This window comes from Pseudorasbora parva, chromosome 25, assembly GCF_024679245.1.
Source record: "Pseudorasbora parva isolate DD20220531a chromosome 25, ASM2467924v1, whole genome shotgun sequence".
Lineage (NCBI taxonomy): Eukaryota > Metazoa > Chordata > Actinopteri > Cypriniformes > Gobionidae > Pseudorasbora > Pseudorasbora parva.
The window spans coordinates 36,345,702-36,369,037 of NC_090196.1; the positions used below are offsets into that span (position 1 = coordinate 36,345,702).

Sequence of the window (23,336 nt, forward strand, 5' to 3'; positions counted from 1 at the left end):
TCTGTAAAGTTTTCCCTTCCCTTCATTTCCCTTTGTCAGATGTAATGTGGATAATCTGCTAAATAATTACTATGTATTAACCATGAACCATGATTTTATTTCTGTTTTTTTTTTTTTTAAGTTTCCTCCACCATCTTCAACAGAAGGTTAGATAACAGACAATTTCAAATGTCTTAAAAATATAAAAAGGAGTTTGAGAAATAAAATCAATCATTTAATTTTTAAGACCTGCCCTCTCACAGAACTGACTCTTAAAAACACAAGGCATGAATTTATACACAGGTGACCAGCACCAATTAACGCAAAAAGGGGAAAACACGTACACAAATAATGGCCATTACACAAAATAAACATATATATATCAACATCATATACACACATAAACAAACACAGAAAAATAACACTTTGTCAAATGACTTCACTTTATAAATTATCTTCCGATGTATAAAAATAAGAGAAATAGTCTTTAGAGCCCCACCCCGGGCTGAACAAGGAATGGTTGCGACTAGATCCTAGGCCGGAACATTATATATAGGGCCAACGTTTCTGCCCGGACCCCTTTTGACGGTGCACCAGCACACGAGACTCCGCCATAACAAACAGAATGGTAAGAATAAACTCAAACTATTCGTTAAAGAGTGAGCGAAAGTTTAAATAAAGTATATTAAACCCAAAATAACGTTGTTGTGAATTGTTTTTACTTACTGCAAACTAAATTGACATTAAACACCTAAACAAACTAACCTGACTGAGGCTCTGTCAACAACTGTTACAGCGTACACATAACCAGTGGTGCCACCATAGACATCATCATATAGGTGTATATGTCTATGCCACGCTATCATTTTGAGTTATATTAATAGTTTTTAATGACTCTGTACGATTTCCTCTATGATGCCATATTTCAGGTCAAGCTAAATATTCATGACACTGTTATAAAATAATTTGACAGAGTATTGACACTTAATGACATGTTAATGACAAATTCAACTTGTACCACTGTAGTTTAGGTCAAGAAATATATTCATGACAATGTTATAAAATATTTTGACAGAGTATTGACACTTAATGACATGTAAATGACAAATTAAATTTATAAAAAAATCATGACATTATAATAGCCTAATGACAGCCAACGTCAAAACCAACCACATGACAGTTTAATAATAATAATAATAATAATAATAATAATAATAATAGTAATAGATTTTATTTATAACGCACTTTTCATTCGGAAGAATCTCAAAGTGCAACAAAGGGAAAAAATAACAATACATGAATAACAAGTAAAAATTACATCTCAACATCATGCCGGACGCTGATGACGCTAGCCTGGAGCAAACTTCAGCCACCATGCAGTTCAAGCCCGAGGGAGACCACCAGTGAGCAGCCGACACCCAGAAGAGAGAGCAGCCGCAGCGAGCAACATCAAATGTCCTTCAAACCAAAACCAACCACAAATTCAAACAAAAACAGAAGAGAAGCGGTGAAAAAACGGCAAACAACGTCCTCTCAGTGGCTGCCAGCAATCAGCAACAGTCCCAATAGTAGCTCTGTTAGACTAGTCACAAACATAAGAAAATATAATAAAATCTAAATTTAATAGTAAAGTTAACATGATTTGTGGGTGGAGAAGCGGCGAACAGACAACGCCAGCGTCCTCTCCCCCACGTTGCCTAGCAACTAATGTAATGTAAACCCAAAAAGCGAAGTAGTTTCTTAAATTTGATAATTAATCTGCTATGTCATTTCATGTCTGTTTATGACAGGTTATGTTGTCTTGGTAATGTCAAGTTGTCATGACAAAGACACTGACAGGTTATGATGTATTGGTTTATGTCAAGTTGTCATAACAAAGACAACTCCGAAATGTCATCATTGCATTAAAAATGACATAATTAAGCGAATGACACTTAATGACAGTTGGCATAAACATGCATAAAAACTCCTTCATATTCATGACAAATGTCATGTCATGATTATGAAGGTGTCATGTCAGTCTTATGCACACCCCTTCAAGTAAAGTGTTACCATATATATATATATATATATATATATATATATATATATATATATATATATATATATATATATATATATATATGCATTTACATTTATATATAAAATATGAGGCGGCACAACACAACTGTATAAATTAAAACATGGCTGAAAAAATATCTTGGTTGTATGTTTTCTATATTATTATCATTACTTAGTGATAGTGATATATTTCTGTCATACATTCTTCAAGTTAAACCAGAATTTGTTTCTGATGTTTTGTTATTTATTTTAGAGCTTTATTAATCCACATGGGGCAAACTTTTAGTTTTAGTTTTAGTTCTCAGAAACCGAAAATGTAATAACATTGGCTTGAGGATGTAACCAAACTTATGTGGTTTCATCTCTATTTAGATTTTAGTATGCAACCATATTTATAATTTTGTCTTTAAACCATATTTGCGGTAGCTGTGTATATTTCTATTGCATCGCTGTCTACAAGTAATTTTGCTGGTGAAGTGGGTTTACTTATTGTATAGTTATCATGAGCATTATAATACAAAATACTATGGAAATACAAACCGGAAGATCAAACACATGTGTAGCACTGAAAATGAGCAGGGCTGCATATGACTATATCAAACCTTTTTTTAATTGTATTATTATCGATAAAGGTATACCATCGATAAATACTCAGGTCTTAACTGTAGGATAATAGATGGCTCACAGGTCATTTACACCATGTTTATTTCCTGTTCTCTTTGTACTGCTGATTTGCATTTGGAATCCCATGATTTAAAAGTAGAGTTTAATTTAGTAGAAAATGAAAGTGTGTTTGTACAGGGTGTGTGCTAGGAATGCTGTACAGCCCATTTTACTCAACCCCGGTGTTATGTCTTAGCATTTTACAATGCAACAAAGATCATAATTCTGCCTGACAATCCTGATAATGACTAGAACTGACCTGGTTATGATGTAAAAGTGTACAGGGTGAGCAGAAATGGCTTGTAGAGTTGTTCTGAAATGAGGGGCAAAATTAATATAGTTTTGGATCATCAGTCATTAAAGCTCTGTAAACACTACAGGTGTCAAGATGGTCACAGACATGAGATGTACCTTTCATTTCAACAATCTGACCACATTCTCAAGTCATGTCAAGTTTAAATGTGATGTGACAAAGTGGTCATATCAAGGGGTTAATTTCTTTGTACTTTGTACTGTTATTGTCAGGAATTCTGGTTATTTTTGGGAGCCATTAGAGCTGACTTGTCTCTGCTCTCAAATGGCTTTTCATTTAGTACCATTTCTGGCTTATATAATTCGGTCAAATTTAGCAATGGTTTGACAACAAGATGTTGTGCAGGGTGTGACTGCCCCACAACAATGTACAGAATGTTGATTCATTGGTTTTTTCCAGGTAATAAGCCTTTTGTCTTGATCTCATGTTTGAGTTCAAGTATTGCTTGTACTTTGAGTTTCAAAGAAGAGCAGTGATTATCAATGCTTTCTCTTCTGAGCAACAGAAACTAAATCAAAAAATATTTTCCTCTAAATCCCCAGTGTAAGTTGTGTACTGTGAAATTACCAAACAGTCTGTGAACGTCACCCCGTGCAAACAGCTTTGTAACAGCATAGATGAGTTATAAGCCAGATAAAACTTTAAACCTTTTGTCCTCTGTATATAACAAGCTGTACTGTAAATATGTGACCCCGTCTGTGAAACCCCGGCTATGTCGCAAAATGAGATTTTGATCGTCAAAGTGCCATAGCCCTAAAAATGACGAAAAGTGAAGTTTTATTAACTAATTTCGGGAGGAGCACTAACAGATAATTAAACAACGGAGCCGTCAGCTAATCAAACCTAATTAACAAGGGGAGCACGGCAGATAATTAAACCTAATTGAACACAGGTGGAGCATGGTAAGCTAATCAATCTGATCAACGATAGGAGGTGTACTTATACTACAGATTTACCTCCTCTCGTTGACCATTTTTATTTTAGCATGGATGGCTTCAGGCAGGTCGCCCCACCTGCACACTCACGCTGCTAGGCTAACTCCAAATGCTCAAGAAACAAGTATTTTCCTAACAAAAGTTTAAGCTATTTATAAACTCAACTCATACCGCTTCATCAGCATTCATGGTAAAAGATTTCTGCTTTTCCCTACGAAACACAATTGGCATTTTGTCTTCTAACAATTCTAATCGATGAACAACTTCAATAATCAATGTCCTAAAAGCATGTTAATAACGTTGCGTTTTTGGAACCAAGACAACAGAGTCAACTGCGAAAGCAGCACTCGGTCATCAAAGAATGCACACTGCAGAGACTCGCAACATTAAACTACAACAGTTTCTGACTTAAGAAATAGAAAACGATCTTAAATAATGAATGTATTACTGGCACACCTCAAGCTTGCGATCGTTGTGTACTATGCCTACGTTACTTTTAATCCACGAGAATACGTTCATCATGGACGCGCACGCGGTGACCGTGGCGATGAACAAATAATTATACTTCTGGGAAAGTGAATGTACAGATATTTTGAGGCTACATCACTCAGATAATGACAATGCTACAGCGTACATCACAAAAAAGACAAGCCACTATTCGGAACCAGCTCTCCCTTGATTCAATACGTCTCAACTTGACGCCCATATGAGCTCGGTCACACAGGGACACAGTGAGTACAACCTTCTTACAAGCATTTGCGACTCAGGGCATTTCCACACCTTAAAGTCCGCACCGGGGTCTGAACTGAAGCTCATGTTTTGATTCATTTTTACATGTTGGGTTAGTTTTGTTTGCTTTCACATTGCAAATTGTGCGAGTGCACTAAAGAACTTACATGACATGCTGCGTCCTGTTGTAGTGATGTCGTTTACGAACAATTCGTTCATTTTGTATGAATCTTTAATCCGAATCTTTTGAACAACGAGTTTTCTCAGAGAGCGATTCGTTCATTTGTTTACCGAGCACGCGCATATGTTCTGTACAGGGAAGTACTAAACGTGCTGGAAAATGTAGCATGTAACATTTTAATTAGATTCTGCATAAATTAACGGGATCACCTTAGAAAAGATTCGTCCATTTTTCTAAACAAGATTCAAAGATCCGTATCAGTAAAAAGGATCCGAACTTCCCACTACTATTGTAGTGTGCTGCTTCTTGACATTGATCGGCTCGTAAACGAACGTGCGTCTGACGTCAGCGCATCGTCACTCGGGCGAGTAACTCCCAAAAACTTAGCCAGCTGACTCTTTACCTCACTGCCTTACGAGACATGGCTTGTAAAGCAGCGTTTTGTCAATGATTTTGGACAGAATTCTTAGGCAGTGTAACAGTTTAATGATCTGCAGCAAACAGAGAAAGCTTTCGTGAAAACTAAGCACATCTAATTACTTCACTAGTACTACATTTATAATGACACCAGAAGTGGAAATATTGGTGGTTGCGTGTTTAAAAATAAATAAATAAATAAATAAATTAAAAAAAATAATAATAATAAAAAAAAAAAATAATAATAATAATAAAAATAAATAAATAAAAAAAATAAATAAAAAAAAAAAAACTGGAAATTCCTTTGAAATATCTTTAGAAGTTGAAGCCATTCATACAAACAAAATTCACCTAAAGAAGGCTTTCTATAAGGCTTTTAACATTACATCAACATAAAAAGGAACTTCCTGTAAATGGTCAGATAATTCAAACCATACAGAACGCTTTCGCACAAGAAACGAACCTAACCTTCGTTCAGTTTGATCCGGACAGAGACTTTGCAAACTGAAAGTCAGAATCCGGACGAAGCAAGACGAGCTGCATTTCATGAAATACAATCCAATTCGGAGCAACTGTTTTCCTAAATATAACACAAATTTCTTACAGTAGGCTATATTGTATAGCCAGGGCCGGCGTTTGCTATAGGCGAGCTAGGCGGTTGCCTAGGGCGACATTTGTGTTAGGGGCGCGAGCGCGCTCTAGTGCCGCCCATTACTTCCCATTAAGAATCGGAACAAGCGAAATACAACATAATGTTCATTAAACATGATCATCACGGGGCGCCCCCTCAGCCACACCTTTAATTACTTATCAACCTGATTATTAGATTGAATTGATGGTGATTATTTATTATTAGTTCAGGATTTAGGTCAGGCAAGTGCTCATCTTGCGCGTTCATCAAAAATGAGGCGTCTAAACCACGCACAGGGACGGAAAAAGAGAAAGAAAGAAAAGAAGAAAATTGAAAGAAAGCCAAGTATAGAGGTTAGTCTTCTTATCTCAGCCAATAAGTTTTCAAACAAAATAAAATTAATTAGTATCAATCTTATCAACTAATATTTATTTTATAAATATTATTAATATTGTCACTAAGCTATTGTCACTTGCTAGTTTTCTACATAATTACTATACGTATTGCAAACATAACTTCACTGACAATAATCTACAATAACCTACATGGATGTCATTTAAATATCAAAAGTCCAGTTCGTTATAAATATGGATAACGTATGCATGTTATTTATGAAAAGTACAAACGCTCTCTACGTGGGCGTCAGAAGGAAATAAATACGGCCTCGTTTTTTTTTTTTTTTTTTTTTTTTTACTGGAGCAGCTTAACGAAAGATGCCATATTATTTACATCAAACACAAATATGCTGTGTTCACCTAATTCTTCACAGTGGCAGTAGTGTAGTGGTAAGTAGCATGGCATCAAGATTAGATGCAGATCGATCAGAGGTTCGATCCTGCCTTTTGCCACACTCGCTCTATTCCCTTTTCCCATCACATATCAGATCGGAAAGGCATTTATTTTCAATAAAAAGTGAGAAAATGTTTGAAAAGTGGAAATAAAGCGTCGAACATGTTTAATAATAAGTGCTTCTCGGTTAGGGGTAGACCTAGGAAAACAGACATGTGCTAAATTAGAGACGATAAAAGTGAGTGGGGTGGGGGGGGCGCAAAACTCCATCTCGCCTAGGGCAACCAAAGAGCTAGAGCCGGCCCTGTGTATAGCTAGGGCTGCAACGATTCATCGAGTAACTCGAGTTAATCGAATCAAAAAAATCCTCGAGGCAAAATCATCTGCCTCGACGCTTCGCTTAGTCCATTTAACTACACACAGATATTGCAGAAAGACATTTTTTGTGTAAGGACTCGGACTATGAGCGGATTGCGGTTATATCCGCGGTTCAGGTGCATAAACATCCCAAACATTGCAGGTGGATGAGAGAAATCGTTAATATGTTGATTTTAATAAAGACGCAGAACTCTCATATCACGCTAAAACGCAATGAATGCGTGTCGTTCTTTAACTTTCGTTTTCAGCTCATGTCGAGATCAAAGACCGCAATGCGAGAGAGAGAGAGAGCGGGCGGGCATCAGCACTGGTAATATCATTTAATATCGCTGTTTTTAAATGAAGAAAACTGTGTTGAGCTTCAGGATGCGACGCTGAACATTTAAGTTTCATTTGCGGCAGTTCACGCGTCAGCTGAGGAGATACGAGCAACTCCAAACACACGAACACGATGGAGTTTGCAGCTTTACACATGGATCCCCGTCATTGTGATGTGTGTGAAATCTTTAATGAGACTTTATGTATCCTACTTGATAATATCTTCGAAATGCACCATTAGATGATCTCAGTACTAGGCGCAACACATATCAGAACAAGCTGTAACGCGCGCGCGCATGTGTGTGTGTGTGTGTGATTAGCAGCGCTCGTGCTTTCAGAGCTCAGAGCTGCGTGCTTTCATTGATTTGTGTAATTTAAATATCACACTTTAATCATATTTATAGCTACTAACTTAAAGCAAGCTGTGTTACAATGATGAATGATTAGCTCAAAAGATCAGCATGTGTGATGTACTTTAACTGAATTAAACATATCTCGTGTTTGATCACGTTCTAGCGGTTATTCCTCCGTGTGATGTATAGGTTGTCGACCCTGGTTTATGTAAATGTAATTTTGCCCAAATATTTTGTTTTGTTTTGTTTAGCAACCTACTTCAGTGTAGCTAATATGTGACGATAGCATCGCGCTTAACACGGAGGATTTGAAGTTGTGACCACCTGGTGCTGATGGATGGTTTGCTTGGATGGATGGGCGGATGGGCGGGCGGCAGTGGCTCAGTGGTTCATGTAGGTTGTCTACAAACCAGAAGGTTGGTGGTTCAATCCCCGGTTCCACCTGACCAAGTGTCGAAGTGTCCATGAGCAAGACACCTAACCCCAGCTGCTCCCGACGAGCTGATGGCGCCTTACATGGCTGACATCGCCGTCGGTGTATGAATGGGTAAATGTGAGGCAAAAATGTAAAGCGCTTTGGATAAAAGCGCTATATAAATGCAGTCCATTTACCATTACCATTTGCTTCTAACAGCTGATTCGGTGACGATAGAGCTGATCCGCTCATCTCTTGCTCCAAGTGAACCTGTCCAATATGTTTTGCTTCAGTAAAGGAGTAAATAAGACAGTAAATGCTTATGTCATGCCTGAGCTGAAGCTGATACATGAAAGTTAAGTTGCACAACATAAATACAATGTTTAGTTATTTATATTATTTATAGAATATTTATAGAATATTAGAATATTTATATTATATAGAATTTATAGAATATTTATATTATTTATATTGGCATTATTGTTATTTATATTACTACTATTTAGATTTATTGGTTGTAGGTTTAGTTTTAGATTGAACTATGTTTACCTTTTTAAAGTAATTTGAAATAGATTTTTATTTAATATAATATGGCAATTGTATGCATTAAAATTGTTTAGTTTCACAGTTATTAATGTATGCAATTTCAGCAATAAAACTTAATTTTTCTAAAAAGAAGACAAATTAGATGTTCATTTTAAGATACGCGTCTTAGTGTCTCTTATTGCTCTTTAATAAAGAAAAAGTAATTATTATCCGATTAATCGATTAATCGATCGATTAAGTGGTAGATTAATCGATTACAAAAAGAATCGATAGCTGCAGCCCTATGTATAGCATAATAATTATTATTTTAAGCCATCTTATATTTTGGGGAAAGAAAACGTATATCACGATTACGCAAACCTCAAAGGCCATGATTTCATTAAATAAACGTGAGCTTCACATTCAGAATCTGTGCGTTCTACAGCCTTCACAACAACAACGCTTTATTTTCAGAGCAGTTCACAATCATGATTAGTTCTCGTTTATGCCAAGTAAATGTGTACAATGACAAGGTTTCTGTACTACGATTATATCGTAATTTGTTGCACACAATTGTGAGGGAGTATATGTTATTTCCTTCATACTAGTTAAAAGGAGCATTCTGCAATAATCAAGCAGTAATTTCAAAAGTCTCAGTTGGTTATACAAACATGTTTCTCCATTTGTCTGTTCAACCATTTTTTCTTCTGCCGCAGCAGTGCCGTTCCTTCAGTTCCCGCAGGAGCTCAGTTTCTCCGGCTAATTTTCTCCACAGCAGCAGCAGTGCTGTTCCCTCTGCTCACACGGAGCTCAGTTACTCTGGCTAAACTTTCTCCACTGCCGCAGCAGTGCTGTTTCCTCTGCTCCCACAGGAGCTCAGTTTCTCTGACTAATTTTCTCCACTGCCGCAGCAGTGCTGTTTCCTCTGCTCCCACAGGAGCTCAGTTTCTCTGACTAATTTTCTCCACTGCCGCAGCAGTGCTGTTTCCTCTGCTCCCGCAGGAGCTCAGTTTCTCTGGCTAATTTTCTCCACTGCCGCAGCAGTGCTGTTTCCTCTGCTCCCGCAGGAGCTCAGTTTCTCTGGCTAATTTTCACCACTGCCGCAGCAGTGCTGTTTCCTCTGCTCCCGCAGGAGCTCAGTTTCTCTGGTTAATTTCACCACTGCCGCAGCAGTGCTGTTTCCTCTGCTCCCGCAGGAGCTCAGTTTCTCTGGCTAATTTTCACCACTGCCGCAGCAGTGCTGTTTCCTCTGCTCCCGCAGGAGCTCAGTTTCTCTGGTTAATTTCACCACTGCCGCAGCAGTGCTGTTTCCTCTGCTCCCGCAGGAGCTCAGTTTCTCTGGCTAATTTTCACCACTGCCGCAGCAGTGCTGTTTCCTCTGCTCCCACAGGAGCTCAGTTTCTCTGACTAATTTTCTCCACTGCCGCAGCAGTGCTGTTTCCTCTGCTCCCGCAGGAGCTCAGTTTCTCTGACTAATTTTCTCCACTGCCGCAGCAGTGCTGTTTCCTCTGCTCCCGCAGGAGCTCAGTTTCTCTGGCTAATTTTCTCCACTGCCGCAGCAGTGCTGTTTCCTCTGCTCCCGCAGGAGCTCAGTTTCTCTGGCTAATTTTCTCCACTGCCGCAGCAGTGCTGTTTCCTCTGCTCCCGCAGGAGCTCAGTTTCTCTGACTAATTTTCTCCACTGCCGCAGCAGTGCTGTTTCCTCTGCTCCCGCAGGAGCTCAGTTTCTCTGGCTAATTTTCTCCACTGCCGCAGCAGTGCTGTTTCCTCTGCTCCCGCAGGAGCTCAGTTTCTCTGGTTAATTTCACCACTGCCGCAGCAGTGCTGTTTCCTCTGCTCCCGCAGGAGCTCAGTTTCTCTGGCTAATTTTCACCACTGCCGCAGCAGTGCTGTTTCCTCTGCTCCCGCAGGAGCTCAGTTTCTCTGGTTAATTTCACCACTGCCGCAGCAGTGCTGTTTCCTCTGCTCCCGCAGGAGCTCAGTTTCTCTGGCTAATTTTCACCACTGCCGCAGCAGTGCTGTTTCCTCTGCTCCCACAGGAGCTCAGTTTCTCTGACTAATTTTCACCACTGCCGCAGCAGTGCTGTTTCCTCTGCTCCCGCAGGAGCTCAGTTTCTCTGGCTAATTTTCACCACTGCCGCAGCAGTGCTGTTTCCTCTGCTCCCGCAGGAGCTCAGTTTCTCTGGCTAATTTTCACCACTGCCGCAGCAGTGCTGTTTCCTCTGCTCCCGCAGGAGCTCAGTTTCTCTGACTAATTTTCACCACTGCCGCAGCAGTGCTGTTTCCTCTGCTCCCGCAGGAGCTCAGTTTCTCTGGCTAATTTTCTCCACTGCCGCAGCAGTGCTGTTTCCTCTGCTCCCGCAGGAGCTCAGTTTCTCTGACTAATTTTCACCACTGCCGCAGCAGTGCTGTTCCCTCTGCTCCCACAGGAGCTCAGTTTCTCTGGCTAATTTTCACCACTGCCGCAGCAGTGCTGTTTCCTCTGCTCCCGCAGGAGCTCAGTTTCTCTGGTTAATTTCACCACTGCCGCAGCAGTGCTGTTCCCTCTGCTCCCGCAGGAGCTCAGTTTCTCTGGCTAATTTTCACCACTGCCGCAGCAGTGCTGTTTCCTCTGCTCCCGCAGGAGCTCAGTTTCTCTGGCTAATTTTCTCCCTTATCCATCTGGCGAGGCTCCCCCATTGGAAGCAATGAGTCTTAATCTCCCATCGGATGCCGTCAGAGCCTCTCAGTCACTATCTATCTTTTCTTTTTTCCGTCCGGTGAAGCTTCCCTTTCCGATTGCAGTGAGCATTGATCTCCCGTCGACTGCTGTGAAAGCTCTCCTGGCGTGTGTTTCCCCATCTCTTTCTCCGTACCGTCGGCCGATAGTACCCACTCATCTCACTGCATGAAAAAAGGTGTATCCGGACCCGTATACTCCTGTATACACTGCTGAAATTCGGAAGAATCCGGGAGTATACTGGCCGGATAGGTCAAATTCCATGGATCGGTATATATCCGTATACATCCGGAATGATACCAAATCGGATGTATGTTGTGGCCGTATACTTCCATGCTACAGCCATTTGTTGCCATGGCAAGTAATCCCATCAGGTTTTTCAGGAGACATTTTCACACCTCTGAGCAGCTTTGCCTCCCATCCCCTATTGGCCTTTCAACTCAAACTGGATTGGTTGTTCTTTTAAAACCACTCCCAAAACCCAAACTGCTATTGGAGGACAGGGCACATTGAAAACCCAGTAAAGTGATTTTATTGGTTACTTTTAAAACTTAGCCCACCCAAGGCCTTATAGTTTAGTGATTTGATTGGTTATAGGTCAGCTATGCAGATACTGCTCATACACCATAAACCCCACCCCCCTCTCCCCCCAAAGGAAAAATACACACAAAAAAACAATTTAGGAAAATATGGAATATTTATTAAGGTACATAAAACATTACCAAGAGCATTTTAAACAAGCAAAAGAATATAATGGAGAAACAAAAACAAGTGAACAAAATGTATTTAAAAGGGATGAAAATGTAAAGAACAAAAAATACTAAAATAAGGGCATTTAAAAGGAACAAATAAACAATATAAATATAACTATATTAAATAAACATAAGTTAAAATGAAAGGGTAAAAAAGGCATGAAAAATAAAATTAACACAATATATTTAAAGGGTCATGAAACCCCAAAACACTTTTTTTGAGATGTAAACAGATATGTATAGGCTGCACATCATTGAAAACACTAAGGGTACTCATTAATGGTATGCATATGTGAAAATAGTTATTTTTGCATTTTTCAGAGCGATTTCTGTCTTCCGGTTTGAAAAGTTTAGTCGGAGCAACGTCACAAATGCTGACGTCGGCACGGCCTTTTCGGCCCAAGTATGGGCTGCTGGGCACATGCTGACGTCGACCGCTCCGAGCGATTCTCGATATATATTCATGACATAAAGCTCATTCAGTCCAATCCCTGCGCTGTAGTATGCATACAAGATAATTTAGTTAATATGCATGAGACAGTCACTTCTGTCAGGCTCGTCTTCCATCATTATTGTAGAGATATGGTGGGGAAGTTTTGGAAGCAGCGTGCGGAAAAGTCACGGAGGAAAGCTAGGCGTTGTGCTGATACGAAATAACGTAAAGGGCGCCGAGCGAGCTGTAACCGGCGCCGTCTGTGGAAGCCTTTGCTACAAAGGCTCGGTAAAGTAAACTAACCTGAGGAATCGCACGCCGAACCTGCAAGCGTTGACTATCTATGTCAGGAGTGCAAAATAACCAATCTGTAATCTGTAGGCTAATGAACAAAAGCCACGTCCTCTCCGTTTTATTTGTCGTCACAGCCATGCACTAAACCGCATGTGTTCGGGCTCTTAGTGAAACAGTGTGATGCATATTTGGACAAATATAGATTTAGCTGCCGAGTGATAGACAGCGCGGATCGTCACGGCAATGCGCGGTCGAGACTAGCCTCAAACCTCTTCGCTTTTACCCCGATCTAGAATTACACATCTGTCACATCGCATGTTGGGTGGTTCACGTTCTCTTATCACGTTGGCGCGTTGTTCATCTTGCCAAACAGCGTGCATATTTGGACAAATATAGTTTTATCACGTTTGCAAAATATTTCGTCATGCAGAATAACAATTATTTTCATTTCTCACTGAATTATGCTGGTTTGAACTTTGAAGAGCTGAATGATTTGCGATCTCTGCTGCACGCCACTCATAGCTCTCTCATTCGCTGTACTCATCCCTCATTTAATCTCTCTGTGGTAAACAATGCCAACGTGAACCAAGAACATGTCTCAGAACCGCTCAGCACCTACTGACACTCCCCTATTTATGCAAACATTCCCTCTTTCCACATAATACCATCCCACCTTTTCACAGTCGACCACTCCCCTTTTAACAAGCTTTTTCAAATCGAAGGTGTGAAAAAACACCGCTGCAGCAGGGGGGTTTCAGGACCCTTTAAAAGTTGGCGATATAAAGAAATAAATACACAGTGTATCTAAAATGTAACATTATAAAATGAGACAATGCAAAAATGTAAACATTATAAAATTAGAACCAGAATGTTAAAAAAGGTTATATAATATACATAAATGTTCTAAGTAAACAATAAAAATAAGTGAAAAAAAAAAAAAAACTCCCAAAGAGCATTGTAAACATATATTATAAAATGAATGGGGGAAAAAAAGTTAGCAAATTCTATTTAAAGGACAGCGATGTAAAGGAATAAAAGAAAAAAAATGCATATAATATATGTTCTAAGTAAACAATATATATAAGTGGAAACATTTCCAAAGAGCATTGTAAAAATACATTATAATCATGCACTGATGATGTGACTTGTAGCATGGGTCAGCCTCTAGTCTGGTTCGTGGCACTTGGCAGAGCGCAGACAACCGTGGTTCTGTTTGGTGGAGACCTCACCATCCACACTGGCCTTCCATCAACATCATCATCTTTATCAGACATCTGCTCTATTGTTGCAGTCTCTCACAGGTCTCTTTCTGCGTTAGCTTGTACAACCCTGGACCTGGTCTCCAGCAACTGCAAAACATGACAGTAATTTAACCACTAAAACACAGACTGTGTTTACATGTGCAACAACTATGTATTCTAAGAGTAAGGTCTTAATCGCAGGAAGGTGCTCACATGACAAGCAGAACTCTTCACTCCAGTTTACATGCAATTTGCATTATTCACTAATGAGTATGGTTATGTCACACTCAGATTTGATCAAAGTATTGGGTTTAATGTATAAGTTTAATCACAATATTGACAAAATCATATCTCCTAAAGAGAAAATAAATGCTTAGCAAGTGTCTTAACTTACCCTTCACTTTCTTTGACGGTTCTTTGCCATGGTCTTCATAGTGTGTCTTTTTTTGGGCCTTTTCAGGCTGAGCCACAGAATACTTCCTCCGTGGTGTCTCAATATGTCTTGCAACCTGCAAAATATTTAATGAATAATTGTAATACCAATAAAAGTAAGCAAAACAAAGCACACATGGTAAATATTAATATAAAATTACTTTAAAAAATAATACAATCTTTAAGATTACCTTTTACACATTCAGGGTCAACATCTGTAAAAGTTGTACTTAATTCTTCAAAGGAAAATGGTCAAAGCGAGGTTGTGTGATGACTATTCTGGGGGGAAAAGTTGCAGTTATAATTAATGAAATTCAGTTTTGGCATTTCAAATCCATATGACGTTAGTAGTAGGTTAACCTAACATTTACAGTATACAATAAGCAGTCTTACCCAGTCTGTGGATCGTATTTGTGTGGGCTGTTCTCTGAATTGGGTTTCACACAAAGGCACCTTACAGATTCCTGTAAAGTTTGAAATTAAAATGCGTTTAAACGGATTCACAATCTGCAAGAACCACAATATTTTCAAGTTTGAATAAGATGGCCATCAAAGCAGGGGCGTGTCTAGAGCATTTTCAGTGGGGGGGCCATGCTGGGGCACTGCCTCCAAACGGGGTGGCCGCCAGTGACCAAAAAAAAAGGCTAAATTCTACAGTATATTATGTAAATCCTATTGATTTTAAATTTTTTTTTTAACTTGAATAAAGTTAAACAAATGTAGTAATAAAGCACATTTTTGATTAATTTAGTTTTTTGTCATCCCTGTATCCATTAAGTTAAATTTGAGAGCCAGTGTTTATTTATTTTTTTGTGTTTTCATAAAACTAACAAGTTTATAAAATAAAAGCAATTTTAATAATGAGCAATTTAAAAAACCCAGAGGCAGAAACGATGTTAACTTTTTCTTTTAATTAGTTTGGCCATTACAATATACAGTAGCAGTTTTATTCACAATCTCTCTCAAATAATAATAATGCATAAATAAACAATTCCCCCCACTGTAATAATTCAAATGGTTTGGCCAAAACATCATTTAACATTTCTTTCAGATTCATTTACAAAGCTGAATAAAACAGTTAAAGTTTTAGCACTGTAACAGTTCAAATGAAAACACCACAGTTTAAAAATAAAATATGGAACCATTACATTGTGCTCTGCTAATACGTTAAAGAGCAGTCTTTAGTTTAGAAACAATAAATACAGTAGCAGAAAGAGAGGAAAACAGTCGAAGAAGAAAGAAGGCAGACCTCAACTAGAAAAGCTGGATTCTTCTGTTTCGGTGGTGACTGGCAAACCGTCTAACAAAATCATCTAAGTCAAGACATTTGGCTCTCCTCACCTCAATGCTTAAGACTCCAAGATTACTGAGTCTGTCATCAGTCATGGTAGTGCGTAAGTGTGTTTTTATGAGCTTAAGTGCAGAGAAGCTGCGCTCACAACTTGCACTGCTGACTGGTAAGGCCACAGCTATGCAGCACAAACGAAAAAGCTGATAAAACACTTCTTTGAATGGCTCAAGGAAGATGGTAAACTCTAGGAGACTAGACAATTCAATTCCAGTCTGGAATTTCCTTTCTAACACCCTCCTCACTTGATGCAGTTCATGTTTTATGTCATTAGTATCACTTTCATAAATCCCAGCAAAGCTAAAAATGGTCTCTTCATCCAAAAAGTTTCTGCTTTTAGGGTTCAGTGCTTGTATACCTTGCATTATACTGCAGTTTGACTTACTGAAACGCCTCTGCATCTCCCCACTCAGACAGTCCAGAATGGGGAAGAATATACCACTTCTGAACAGTTCCATGTCTCCTTCCTTACACCTCCGCTGTCCAACAGTGGATTCAACAATTGACCCGCTCAATCTAGAACTCATTTTTTGTGGTCTTTTCACCACAGCTTCTACAGCAACATTGCACTGCTTTCCAGTGTCTACAGTGTCTTTCCAGATTTCATCAAAAGATGAATCACTTCTTAGGTCTTGGAGGGTCTCTTGAAATGCTTCAACTAAGTCCACGGCCTTCGCTAAATCAAGAGACGTTGACTGAAGCATGTCTGCAAGGAATTTTGCCTCTCCAAGGACTTTTGAAAAGATGACAAGTGTTCCGATAAAGGTAAGATCAAGTTGGGCAAGTAAACCCCGTGCCTCCACAGAGCGTTCTCCTCTGTTCTCCACATCAATATCATGTAGCACACGCAATACAGCAGGCAGTCTGTCCTTAATGTTTTTGCAAGCCTGGTACCGACATGCCCACCTGGTGTCACTGAGCCTTTGTAGCTCTCTTGGGGCACCTTGATACATTTCCTTTTGTACAGAGAGCCATTTCTGGTGCACATAGGAGCCTGACATGTACACATACAATTTCTGTAGCAAAGAAAAGAAGGTTTCAGACTCAGGTACTGATTTTGTTGAGTCAACGGGAACAAGGTTAAGACAATGTGCGTTGCAGTGCACATAAAAAGCGTGATTTGTTTTAGCTTTAATCCTTGCTGCAACTCCAGAGTGTCTCCCTGACATGACTGAGGCCCCATCGTAACCTTGCCCCACTAGATTTGACCTGTACTCAAGTCCATACGTCTCCAGGCATTGTGTTATTTTTTGAGTGAGTCCCTCTGCATCAAGTTCAGTAGCTTGCTTGAAATCAAGGAAGCTTTCATGGACTGCACCATTATAATAGTACCTAAGTACTAATGACAGTTGCTCTTTCTTTTTTAAATCCTTTGTTTCATCAGCAATGATGGAAAAATATTTGTTTTCCTTGACTTCACTGATGATGCTTTCCCTTACCATATCTGACAGACATTCAAGAATTTCATTTTGGATAGTGTTACTTGTGTATTTTGCATTCCCCACAGCTTTCAATTTCTTGTCAATTAGTGGACTATGTTCAGCAATCAAATCCATAATGCCTAAAAAGTTTCCTTTTTTGTAGATGCATCAGTCTCAAGGTGTCCCCTTTGTGAAATGTTTTGCGTTGCAGTAAACAAAAGTACCTCAGCAACTGTTTTAATGTAGGTACGATTTTGTTCGACTACTCCTTGGTGTTTCTTATCGAGGGCATTTAACATTGAAGTGTCTGTCAAGATTCTTTTTTTGTGTTCATTCCATGCTATCATGGCATTAACATGGTTTTCAGATTTTTCATGTCCCCTGAAACCTCCATCTTTATACATTGCCTTCTTCCAGTTAGAATAGCCCAGTGATGATGTGAATGAAGTCTCTTGAATACCAGGGAGAGAAAAGTGTCGACACGGAAAACAATATGCAGAGTCTCGGCTTACAGAATACTCCAGCCATTGGTGTTGTGTGTACCACATTTTGTTGAAAGCTCTTTTCCGGTCGCCCATCATGGTTCGAGGGAACACCTTCAAGTGCGGCTGTGTTGGTCCTGCTGCCCGAGACTGTGAAATGTCTGCAAATAAAGAGAATGGTCTTCTTATAGGGATGACTAGCCTACCAGGGGTCCTCAATCAATTTAAACAATGAGTAATAATAAAAATAATTATCAGTGCAGAAGGTGTAGTTTGTCAAATAAAATAAACCTATAATACATACAATTGATTCTGCAAATTAAGTTTAAATGAAAGTTAGTTACATAACCATAGACCCTCCAATAATATGAAGGAAATCAGTAATTTTTAAGGTTTTAGGAATTTAATTAAAATACACAAGCTCATCATTAACACCCATTTAGACAATACCTTCTAGAAATATGAATGTAAAAAAAAAAAACTGGAGCATACCATGTGGTCCTGGCAGAATGCGATCTGTGGAGATGTTGCCATGTAGTGCCTGAGGTCTGTCACCATCACCCCCTGACCTATGCTGACAAAAATTGTCTTCATGGTCTTCAAATTCAGACAGGTCACTTACAGCTAAATTATCTGCAGATACAGTAAAATAATAATCAACAGAGTAGACATCAAACATCACTTTCTGAACATGTGCAAACAAAAGAACTACAACTGTACATACCTTTGCATTCTATTGGGGATGAAGGTGCTTGTTTATCCCCACCAAACGTTGATCCTGAGAAATGATGAAATGTCACAAGTAAATATTGCATCAATGAGAAAAAAAAAAACAAGCTCTGTGAGTACTATAGCAGAATAAATACACTCATGGTATTTTTAGGGCAAATTCATGTACATTCAATGATTACTACCATTTTAGTTTGTTTCATACAAATGAAATGTAATATTTCTCAAATATCCCTACAATTCCCTCTACACTTCACATACTTGAAGTTGCAGGAAGCACAGAGGAAAATGAAGGCCACTGCTGTCGGCTGGGTCCACTGGCATCACTGCCTGTCTGGCCTGTTGATTCCTTGCTGGCTGATTCTGTTACAGTGACTGTTTCTTGCTGCCTGACATTTCCTTCTTGGTGATGAGTAACATTTTCTTCAGTTGCTTCTGCCTCTACTACACTTGTTTTGTTTTTTTTTTCTTTGAAAGAAACTCACTATATCTTTACTTCTTTTCATGGCTTGGCACTGCTCTCTTCCCTGCCTTCAAAAGAAACACTTATGTTTTATTCTCAATCTCAACAAAACAATTCTCAAATTGTGAATGAAATGCACAGAATGCATCCATGTCATTTCACGTGTAAATTACTAAGTTAGGCCTGACAATTTAACTGACTATCTATCTAACTGACTTACTGTCATGCATTAACAAGTAACGTGTCACCAGACAATTGTTATTATTATTATTATTATTTTTTTTTGGAACATTCTGTGCATATTGTCATTTGGTGCAATCTTGCTATGTGGTCACTGTCATAAAATAAACTGATACAAAATATGCAAATCACCATGACAGTGTTTATTGTTTGTTATTACATGGCTTGGTTGAATTCGAATGTAGAATGCGCTGCTTAGTATAACAGACCGTTGGCAAAAAACAAAAAAAAACAAAAAAAAAACCAGCGCGTTGCTATGGACGCAGGATTCTAACCGCAGAGACGAAACGGACTATTTTCTTTAGCGGAAGCAATACAAATCGTTTTTAAATGAATAAACTCCATTTTAAATCAATATTTTGTGTCAAATTATTGATTTATTTGGTAGGTTGCCATGTAATATGCGGTATAATGTATAGCGAGGCGGTTGTTATAGCGAATACAACCCCTTCAGGCTGATTAAGATCCCTCCGCTTCGCGTCGGGCTCCTAAACAGCCTGTCGGTGTTGTATTCGCTATAACAACCGCCTCGCTATACATTATACCTTACATAGCGCCCAGCGTATTTTACTTTTATTGTATTTTATTAAACGTTGACTGAACATTGACCACATCAACCACAACCAACGCGAGCAGAGCCTAACGGGGTAAAAACATTGATCTGAGTCTGAGAAAACCATACAAACATATTAAACCATACATAAAGGTTACCTACCAGCTCTTTGTTTGGTGTCTTGACTTCCTCACACTTAAATAAGCAAAAGTCCAAGTCCGCGACGTTGACGACCGTTGTTTCTCTGGCACTACACTTCTTTGAATCGCGAACTTCAGTAGAGTCTATAAACTGATTGGCTGTAAAATGAACCAATCGCAAGACATCTTGTAGGGGGGGCACCTGGGGTGGCCAATCGAATTTCGGGGGGGGCCGGTGCCCCCCCTGGCCACCACGTAGACACGCCCCTGCATCAAAGTAACCGCTGGAGACAAAACACATAACGTTATTAGGCTAACGTTAATTGTAAGCCAACTTTGGTTTACAGGCACATTATATAACAATAACTGAACTTACCTCACGTTACGTGCCCTTTTAAATCTTTTCACAATGTCGTTAGGCTCTTCCTGTAAGTTAGTCCGTGCTGCTCATACTTTTGCTCGAGAGAATAAAGACGCTGGAGAGCCTCTTGGAGAAGATCAGCCCGTTCATGCTGTGCAGATATTAAAGTAGCTGACGAGATATAGCATTCTGGCCGGAGATCCGCTGCTTCATCAAGGCATTCACAGTAACTGGGCTTGAGCTTGAGGCTGCTTGTCCTCCTTTGTTCAGTGGAGTAGAAAAACTAAGGTTCCTTTTACTCTCCATATTAAATCTGTCGAAAATGATCGATTCCAAATCTCAACCAAACACCACAAAAAAACAACTATCCGTTCTCTGTACTTCCGGAAACAATGCGGAGGTTTCAACTTTCGCGCGCATGAAACAATACACTACTATTGGGTGCGCCTCCGTCCCCACCTTTATTGTGAGTGGTTGATTTCAAACCTCAAAACGCCCCCTCTTTGGCGCGTGTTGTTTGCCTGCTTAACCCCCACTCAAACCACGCCCTCGGTATGACGCGTCGCAGGTGTATCTTTAATTTGGTGCAAAAATATAATGCTGGACATAATTATCTATCAACATGGAAGGACAACCACCTGTTGATAATAATACGAGAAAGAGAGCTCGGCGGTTTTGCGACCACTGCAACGAGAATGTTTCACATGCATATTTTTATCTTCACAAAAAAAAGTTGTTTTTTCACAATGAAGCGACTACAGCTGAGACAAATCACAACACAGAGCTGGAAGTGAGTGCATGTGATGAACTTCATCCAGACGAAATGAGACCTGTGGACTGGGATGATGCTGGTATTCATTTTGGTAAGTTACTGAACATTTTTTTTTTAATGTAAAACCAAATGAAAAGTAAAATAAGATGGTGATCATCAGCATTTGGTTTATATATTTACTGATGTCGTGCAACATACACTGATGTTCATGATCTGCTTTGGTTAGAGTTGACACACAATAGTGATTTGCTTGTTTTCAGAATGTAGTAAGTTTGTGTTTTTTTCCAGTATAGGCATAAGTCTTGTTAATAAATTGTAACTTTTATTTATTACAAATTTGGTCATAGCTGTATTTGCTGAACATTTAAATCATGATGGGCCATTCATAACAATAACTAAAGTTATTTGGATAAACTATTACGAATGGCCCATTAACATTTCTATGGCCCATCATAACCTGTACACATGCTGTACTGTAAAGTGCATGAGCATCATATGTGATTCTAAGGGATTTTAGTAAACAGCTGCTAACTTTAAGATAATGCTAGACAAATGCATAGCTCCAGCCATTAATCAATTGGTGTTGTGATGTTTCACTGTTTAAACTAAATCTTTGTATTTAGCTTGTGTATGTAAATTTGTGTGTAGCTAAAATCGTTGTATTCTTTAATTGTTACAGAGGACATTGGAGACCAAGAGCAAGTTGATTTCTGCATATTGAAGAAACCAAGCATTTACATGAGAACCAAGATTCGGCAGATCTTCTTGATTTATCCATCACTGAAGGCAAGGCTCCTTACATTTAAATTGATGCACACAGACAGATGTGTATTGTTACACTTCTATTAATTTTTTCTAAAAAAAAAAAACTCTAACAAATGTCTTTTTTTGAAGAAGAAGAAGAACGCAATGAGCTGCTCAGGCTTTCCTTGGAGCTCAGTGAAACGTCTTCAGATGATGACAGTGACCATGAAGAGCAACTTGTCTTTACAGATGGTCAGCACTGAACATTTGGATTTTAAAGATGACAAACCTGAAGAAGATAATAACAATAGAGACAGCTCTGCTTTATTACTTGTAAAGCTATTAGCAATAATGCTTTTAACCTGGCAAGCATTGTTCAACATTTCAGACAATGCCATCACTGCACTGCTGCTATGCCTCAGACAACTGATGGCTCATTGGAAATATTCTCAGTGTTGATTGGTGTCTCCTGGGTTTGCCACTGTGGCCTTTGGTTTACTCAGTTGGGGACACACAAACTATAACACTAAATTTATGATCTAAGTTATTCAACTAAATATACAAATAAAATGAATTAATTAGGTCTTATTTAATTCTATAAACTATAATATTGATCTGCCAACATTGTTGACCCTACAGCCAACTAAAATTTTGTTGCAATACTGTCTCGTTTGACACTGTGAGGCTACTTTGAAACAATCGTTATTGTAAAAGCGCTATATAAATAAAGTTGATTGATTAATGCAATTTGCTGGTATGATTCCCAAGACTTTATATTAACTAAGAAAATATACCAGTACGACAACTTCACTGAATATGCTATTTCATCTATTTGGTCTGTCCAAATAGATGATAAGCTTCAACGGCAAGGAATATCTGTACCCCAAACTAACCTATTGTTACAAGAAAGTAACTCCGTCATTAGAGACCTTGGCAAAAAAGACCTGGGTTTTTTAAAAAGAGAGGCGTGGAGAGAAATACAAATTCTTGGACGAACCAGTCCTCGACCCAAATGCAGAGCTGCGTGCTGGAGTCATTAAGAGATTTCTTATTATCAGTGTTAAAAACTAACACACGTCCTATACGCCATGTTGTTGCAAAGGTTTCGTGGTTGCACCCTCATCCAGACAGATGTTTCTTTGGGAACCCTGTGGAGGTATGGAACACAGACTGATTGTGCAGCAGCAGAACCTTTATTTGTTCCATTCAATTTCTAAATTTAAAGTTTTTGTGACTATATCTTAGGGGTGTTTATTTTGTAGTGTTTTTATAAAAACTTTGATTAAGAGTCATAATCCTCAATCCTGAAGTCCTCCCCTGCCACCCCTCCCTCTGAGAACAGCCAACACCTCAGTGTCATTAACATTTGAAAGGCCTTCTTCACACCTAACAGTCACCAGTCCTAGCACCCAGCAGTGTTTCAGCTGTATATTTCCGTGAAATTTCACGGATGCCTGTATATGTCCGCATATGTGAGGTTTCCGGGTGTATCTTGAAATATACTGTTCCGTGTTACTCTGATCCGC

General features: G+C 39.1%; 2 long non-coding RNA genes across 3 annotated transcripts; both read right to left on the reverse strand.

The window, feature by feature from the left end:
* Positions 1-13,923: 13,923 nt before the first annotated feature.
* Positions 13,924-15,104, reverse strand: LOC137065501 (uncharacterized). Of its 2 annotated transcripts, XR_010901656.1 has the most exons (4): positions 14,951-15,104; positions 14,749-14,836; positions 14,520-14,634; positions 13,924-14,233 (listed from the first exon to the last, which is right to left on the reverse strand). It is a non-coding gene; the product is annotated as an uncharacterized lncRNA (long non-coding RNA). The 2 variants fall into 2 exon arrangements; XR_010901655.1 differs by having other exon boundaries at positions 14,749-15,104.
* A 2,403-nt stretch (positions 15,105-17,507) lies between these two features.
* On the reverse strand, positions 17,508-20,117 carry LOC137065383 (uncharacterized). The gene is made up of 4 exons (XR_010901636.1): positions 19,956-20,117; positions 18,533-18,586; positions 18,301-18,441; positions 17,508-17,969 (listed from the first exon to the last, which is right to left on the reverse strand). It is a non-coding gene; the product is annotated as an uncharacterized lncRNA (long non-coding RNA).
* Between the last annotated feature and the right edge of the window lie 3,219 nt (positions 20,118-23,336).